This window comes from Raphanus sativus, unplaced genomic scaffold (genome assembly GCF_000801105.2).
Source record: "Raphanus sativus cultivar WK10039 unplaced genomic scaffold, ASM80110v3 Scaffold2726, whole genome shotgun sequence".
In the NCBI taxonomy this organism is placed as follows: domain Eukaryota; kingdom Viridiplantae; phylum Streptophyta; class Magnoliopsida; order Brassicales; family Brassicaceae; genus Raphanus; species Raphanus sativus.
The window spans coordinates 1-7,584 of record NW_026618034.1 but is presented as its reverse complement, the minus strand read 5'-3'; the positions used below and the strand labels follow the sequence as shown (position 1 = coordinate 7,584).

The 7,584-nt window shown below is 44.5% G+C and overlaps 1 long non-coding RNA gene and 1 other non-coding gene across 2 annotated transcripts; one reads left to right on the top strand and one right to left on the bottom strand.

Moving 5' to 3' along the window:
- Positions 1 to 247: 247 nt before the first annotated feature.
- On the bottom strand, positions 248 to 1,107 carry LOC108834549 (uncharacterized). The gene is made up of 3 exons (XR_001946848.2): positions 962 to 1,107; positions 532 to 626; positions 248 to 452 (listed from the first exon to the last, which is right to left on the bottom strand). It is a non-coding gene; the product is annotated as an uncharacterized LOC108834549 (long non-coding RNA).
- A 4,089-nt stretch (positions 1,108 to 5,196) lies between these two features.
- LOC130505948 (small nucleolar RNA R71) lies at positions 5,197 to 5,303 on the top strand. Its single transcript, XR_008941852.1, has one exon. It is a non-coding gene; the product is annotated as a small nucleolar RNA R71 (small nucleolar RNA).
- The last annotated feature ends 2,281 nt before the right edge of the window (positions 5,304 to 7,584 follow it).

Here is a 7,584-nt window from a genome sequence, read left to right as displayed (position 1 = left end):
ACCGAACCGAACCGAAATTTCGGTTCTCGGTTAACCGGAATTTCTAAAATTAATTCCGAAGAAAACCGAAATTGAATTCGGTTCGGGTCGGTTCGGAAGTCGGTTATTTTCGGTTTTCAATTTATTTCCGAATTTAACCGAATTTTTATATTATTTACCAGAAAACCGATATTTTCGGTTACACTCGGTTATTTTTGGATTTTTCGGTTATCTTCGGTTTTCGGGTTATTAATGAATTTTTCGGATATGACCTGAAAAATCCACATTTATCAGCAAAAAAACCAACATGTATATTGTTCATTCTTTCTCAAACATCTAAAATGATCCAACATTCCAAATCTAAGAATCTATGACTCAAATCTTATAATGTCCCGCAAAACATAAAGAGTGATCAAACAACACAACAGAAAACTAAAAACTAAAGGTCACCATGACGCTTGAACTCCACCAACCTGCAATTTTAATAAATCAGTGAAAAAAAGAACAAAAACACAAAAACACACAAAGCAGTTCAAACAGATTAAAAATTACCTCCAATTCAAATGAGGAGATTCTCCTTCAATTTGAAGATTCTCTACACATGGAAAAAGAAAGACGATCTTTTGTTTCTACCACCGTATTTGCTCCTGATAATAAAACGAAAAAATTAAGTTAAAAAGAGATTACCGACAGAGCAGCAACAAGACACTTACAATCAACCAACCAAACCTTCAACCTAAAGCCACCCTTAACGTCTACCCCCAAATCGATTTCGACCAAAACCCTAAATCTCAAATCCATCAAAACTCATCATTAATCCAAATCAAACACTTGGAGACACTCTCACAAAGATAATCGACCCCTCATTCAAGCCAAATCATAAACCCCTAATTGATTTCGACAGAAACCCTAGTCCTCAAATCAATCGCAAACTCAAAACTACACAGAAATAGAGAAGAGAGTGAAAAGGTGAAGAACCTACCTAGTGGTCGGAAAGATGTGTGAATCGGACGAAAATGAGTTGCTAGGGTTGAGAATCCGACGAAGCTGCGGCTCGAGTTTGAGGAAGAAAAGAGAAACTGATTAGGGTTGTTTAGGTTAATAAGAGTTATATATATAGGTAGGTTAAAAATTTCGGTTAACCGATCGGTTATCATGAACCGAACCGAACCGACGCACTAACCGAACATTTTTTTAACAGCTTCCGATCGGTTTGCTTCTGATAACCGAGCACTAACCGAATGTCATAATGTTCGGTTCGGTTCGGTTCGGACCGTCCGGTTAAGGATCCCTGGAATATCAGCCTCCGGAACACATCTTCTGAAGATCCCATCCTTGCCTTGCCGATAGAGGTACGGCTCATCCCAGAAGTAGTGCCTTGCCTCCCTCAAAAATTTCCTCTTCTCATTCCCAGTGAACCTCAAAGGCTCTTTCTCAGCTGCCAAGAAGTTGGCAATCTCAGCAAACCATGGAAGATTCGGGTACTCCTTCTGGATCACTGCAACGAATGCTCCTTCTACGCGGGAACAATCCTTAATGGCAGGTGATGACTGCTCCATGTTGCGCAGACCAATCGCATTGACGTACTCCATCGGTTGTTCCACATCAAGAACTGTCTCATCTGACACTTTCATCCTGGAGAGATGATCTGCCACTCCATTATCAACTCCCTTCTTGTCTCTTATCTCTAGATCAAACTCTTGGAGCAAGAGGATCCATCTTAAGAGGCGCGGTTTAGCATCCTTCTTCGTGAGCAGGTACTTGAGAGCCGCGTGGTCTGTGTGCACAATCACCTTTGATCCAACCAAATAGGATCTAAACTTCTCAAAGGCGAACACGATGGCAAGGAGCTCCTTCTCTGTGGTTGCGTATCGGCATTGAGCTTCATCCAAAGTTCTGCTTGCATAGTAGATCACGTGAAGCTTCTTGTCTTTACGCTGTCCAAGGACTGCTCCTACTGCAAAATCACTCGCATCTGTCATGATCTCAAAAGGGAGATCCCAGTCTGGAGGTTGGACAACTGGTGCACTGACTAGAGCTCCCTTGATTGTGTGGAATGCGGCTAAGCAGTCACTGTCAAAGGCAAACTGAGCTTCCTTGCAGAGCAACCGAGTGAGTGGTCTCGCGATCTTAGAGAAGTCTTGGATGAACCTCCTGTAGAAACCAGCGTGTCCCAAGAAACTCCTGATTCCCTTCACTGAAGTTGGTGGTTGCAGACTCATCATGACCTCGATCTTTGCCTTGTCCACCTCAATGCCTTTCTCGGATATCTTGTGTCCCAGAACAATCCCATCTCTCACCATGAAGTGGCATTTCTCCCAGTTCAGCACCAAATGCTTCTCTTCGCATCGCTTCAGTACCCTGCACAAATTTGACAAACAGACATGAAAGGAGCTTCCATAGACGCTGAAATCGTCCATGAAAACCTCCATTATGTCTTCGATCAGATCAGTAAAAATTGACATCATGCATCGCTGGAAGGTCGCTGGAGCATTGCACAAGCCGAATGGCATCCTCCTGTATGCATATGTTCCATAAGGGCATGTGAACGTCGTCTTCTCCTGATCATCTGGGTGGATGGGAATCTGAAAGAAACCTGAATAACCATCTAAAAAGCAATAGTAAGGGTGGTTAGCCAATCTCTCAAGCATTTGATCAATAAAAGGAAGTGGGAAGTGATCCTTACGAGTCGCAGCATTCAATTTACGAAAATCAATGCACATGCGATGACCAGTAACTGTTCTAGTGGGGATCAATTCATTCTTTTCATTGGTTACAACAGTGATCCCACCTTTCTTAGGTACTACATGCATGGGACTAACCCACTTACTGTCAGAGATCGCATAGATCACACCTGCTTCTAGAAGTTTCATTATCTCTTTCTTTACAACATCTTTTAGATTCGGGTTTAACCTCCTCTGATGTTCTACAGAAGTCATCGATTCATCTTCCAGGTGTATTCTATGCATGCACAGATCAGGTGAAATGCCAGGTATGTCAGCTAGAGAGTAACCTAAAGCCTTACGATATTTCCTCAGCTCACACAAAAGCAGAGCAGTCTCTGCATTGTTCAGGTCAGCATTCACAATGACAGGATATGTGGAGTTGGGTCCAAGAAATGCATACCTGAGTCCCTTGGGAAGGGATTTGAGCTCTACCTTTGGAGCTTTCAGCTCGCTCCATGAGTCATCGGGCTGAGCTGCCGGAACAGTCGGGTTCTGAGGCGTGGTTGTTCCAGTTGATGTGCTGGAGTCACTGTTCTCCCCCAGACTTAGATTCGCCACCATCCTCTCCATACTCCTGGCTGCATCCAGGAACTTGGCATAGGCATCAGCATCAACACTCTCTAAGCTTTGCTCGGCTTCAGCTCTGACTAAGGCGAGTTCAAGTGGATCCTCGGTGAGAATCTCCTCGATCATACCTTCATGCGGCTCTAGGGGATCACCATCTTCTTGGACAGTGAAGGTTTGTCCATCCAGCATCGGCTTCTTGAGCATCTGATCCATCTCAAACTTCATCACAATATCTCCAAGGTGGAGATCGATCTTCCCTTGTCGGACATCAATAATAGCTCCGACAGTGCAGAGGAATGGTCTGCCTAGGATCAGGGGATCATTGGAGTCTTCCTCGACTTCCAGAACAACGAAATCGGCAGGAACAATTGTATTCCCAACCAGAACTTGAAGATCTTCGAGGATTCCAACTGGAGACTTCACAGATCGATCAGCAAACACTAGTGACATCCTGGTAGGCTTGAAGTCCGAGTATCCAAGGCGCTTAGCCACAGTGTATGGCATGAGGTTTATGCTCGACCCTAGATCGACCAATGAGCATGAGAAAAGTGTTCTCCCAATCTGAACCGAGAGAACAAACTTTCCCGGATCACCCATCTTCTTGATCCTTCTGTTCTGGAGCACCGCGCTGCACTCCTTAGAGACAATCATGAACTCACTGTCATCAGATATCTTCCCAGAGATCAGTCCTTTGACAAAGCTGCGCATGGATGGTATCATCTGGATCGCACTCATCAGAGGGAGCTTGACAGTTAGGTCTTCTAGCATCTTCCTGCACTTCATCTCTTCCTTATCCTTGCGTGTAGCCTTAGCTGGAACAGGGTAAGGAACTTTTGGCACATACTGACGAGCAGGAGAAGGCGCTGCAGTCGGTGGAACAACCCCAGCGGGTCGCTCTGCTTCCGTCGGAACAGTCTCAGTAGGTTGTTCTGCATCATCCTCATCTGTGGGTACAGCTTTAGATGGCTGATCCGACTCCTTCTGCTTTCCTTTCTCAGCCGATGTGAATCTCCTGGGGTCTAGATCAGGCAGTTGCTTTCCACTCCTCAACCCTACTGCATTGCACTCCTTGGGGTTTTTGTCTGTTTTCCCAGGGAGAGTTCCTTGCTGTCTCTTCACGTTCTCAGCAGTCTGAGCAATCTGAATATCCATCTGTCTCATATGGCTTGAGACATTGTCATACTTCACACTCAGGTCATTGAACATATGATTCATCCTGGTGTTGATGTCGTTTGTGACCTGGTTCAGTGCCTTCCCTTGGATCTGCTGTCCTTGGAGCAGCTGACTCATCATATTGGCGAGACTCTTCATGTCATCATGCGGAGCAGTCTGAGTCGGTTGTGCAGCTTGCTGATTAACCGGCTGTTTCTGGCTGTGGAACTGAGCATTCTGAGCTGGGTTAAGGACAAAGGTTCTTCCCTGATTGCCATAAGGCCTTTGGTATCCACTGTTCTGACCTTGGTTCCCTTGAGCTTTATCGTCTGGTTTAGGGGCATTGAACAGGTGGGGATTGTTCCTCACGTTAGGGTTCGGGTGATAGTTCTTGAACTGCCATCCTTGCCCATTCACATAACTCACTTCATGCTGATCCTCAGCCGACTGATCCGCCTCTGATGTGCCTTCTGCGGTTGCTTTATCCTGTGGGGATTCTTCCATGATGAAGACCTGGTTCTGGTTACTCTTAATCAGCTGGTCGACCTTGGCAGAGAGCTCATCAATCTTGCTGTTGTCGATGCTCTTCACCTTCTGAGTGCGATCAGTCTCGCGGTTATTGTCAGCTGAGCTTGAGGCCATGTTCTCAATCAACTCGAATGCACCTCGAGTGGACTGAGTCATGAAGTCTCCCTTACTGGCGGAGTTCAAAGCGTTCCTGTACTCCCAACCTACTCCATCGTAGAACACTCCCAGCAGATAGTCTTCCTCAAAACCGTGATGTGGGCACTCTCTGCGGTAGACATTGAATCGCTCCCAAGCATCACAGAACGGCTCGTCCACCAATTGTTTGAAGGTCACGATCTTCTGTCTCAGAGCTGCTGTCTTCGATTTCGTGTAGAAGTGGCTTAAGAAAGCCTCTCGGACTTGTTCCCAAGTGGTGAGTGATCCGGTGGGTAGTGAATCAAGCCAGCGAGCAGCTTTCCCATCAAGAGAGAAAGGGAACAGAGTACACTTGATGTAATCGGGTGGTACTCCATTCGCTTTAGTGAAACCACACATCTTCTCGAAGTGCTCGATGTGGTCCATCGGTATCTCAGCAGGAAGCCCATTGAAGATCTTCCTTTGCACTAGACTTATCAAGGCTGGCTTGATCTCGAAGTCTTGCCTTGTGCACGGTGGAGGGGTTATGGCAGATCGCGTAGCGGGCAGATTACGCAGTAAGTTTCTCTGGCCGATCTGGACCACTCCCTCTTGTTGGTTCGCAGCATTCAGAGCAGCTTGCTCGGCAGCAGCTTGCTGCGCTTGGATCGTCTGCTGCATCTGCTGCATCTGCTGTTGCATGAGTGCAAACGCAGCAGTGAGATCATCTGGATGATCACCCATGTCGGTGTTCGTTGATCTCGGCTGTTGACGGTTCTGTCGTTCCAATCTCGCTAGTTCTTCGTTAGAAAGCTGATGCAATGGCCCTTGTGCGTTGCTCCGAGTATGTCTACTGGTCATGCACCTGGATCATCAGCTGAAACAAAGAAAATAACACGAGTTAGATATCTTAGACTAGGTATGAAACCGAAAATTAGAGGTAAAAAAAATCTGGTCCCCGGCAACGGCGCCAAAACTTGATACACTAAAAATGAATCCTTGCTACTGCCAAGTTAACAGTTGCAATTGTAGTACTTGAGATTCAAATCCAGAGGACCAGTCTACACTCTAGTTCTATAAGTTTCAGAATCAAGCTAAGAAGAAGATATGATTTGGTTGAAATAGGCGATAGCAAACAAGCAAACAAACACGAGATTGATTCAATTAAACAAGAGCTAGCCTAGGGTATTTCATTGGGTGATGAATTGGAGCCAAACAATTATTCAAGCGCGATGAAGTGCTTTCTAGAACTCGGATCACTCAGCTGGAACACTCCACTGTCGTGGTAGTGATCGCTTTGCAGATCGATCTCACCACCTAACTGTCGTTGGGATGAGAATCGATTGCAAGCTTTAGAGAACAGGTCCGATCAGTTCACTTACCACCCTAATATCTACTTTCGCTGATTAGGGATACTAAGCTCATTCAATACATGTCAAGTTATCATCCTAAGCGGTTAACTAGGTGATGAACTGGTGATCTAACATCAAGTGATCAGTTTAATGAAAGCAGTAAGAACAGTATGAATGAAGAACAGTTATGGATCGCTTATCTATGTTTAGCTCATGTCTCAACACCCTAAAAACCCTAGGCGAGCAAGGTCACTACTCGATCATGATGCACATAAACAAAGACATAAATCCTGAATAAAATTGCATAAGAACAGAGTAGAAAACAAAAGGGTTCAGATGATCTTCTCTATGAGAGGATGGATTCTTCTCCCTTACAAGTTGCAGATCGCAATACTCAGTGTTCTCTTGTAAAAACTAGCGTAAGAAAAATAGAAAATAGATAGATGGCATTTTATATGGAGGCGCCGATCAGAAGAAAAGAGATTAGGGCAACAGGGCTTAAAATCCCGAAATAGGAGTTTCCATATTCGTCTGGAACAATCGCCGGATCACTCCGTCTGCTTGTTCCGCTTGAGAGAGAACAGTCTCGGGATTGTTCTCTTGAGTGTTCTCCGCAGGAATGCTCCAAAAGGACTTCTTTTCATCAGGCACCTTCTCTTCTTTCTTCTGCTAACTCCAGACCTGTAAAAGGTCAAAAAGGACTAGACTGACACGAATTAGTGACTTCAAACAAAAGAAAACATATATACAATGATGTGAAAAACACCATATATCATAGGTTGATGACGGTAGAAAGGGTTAAGTCATTGATATCTAAGACAGAGAATGATAAAGAATTTATAGAATAGATTTAAGAAGTGTTTATAGTTGGGTTGGATGTAAGTCGGATGTAGGAAGTCTCATAAATGAGCAAACTATGAAAATGTTTGACTGGTCCCAGCTAATTCATGATCATGTGACTCACATGTTTAATTTGGCTACAAAGTTAAAGACCTTTGAAAAGGAGGTGCATGAACAATTTCTCGTCCAATTCATCATGAACTCTATACCTCTTGAGTTTAGTAAGTTTCAGGTGTATTACAACGCCAGTAAAGATAATGGAACATTAGAAAAAATGCTATGTTGATTCAAGAAGAAGGAATATTAAGAAAGATGAAAGACCAAGT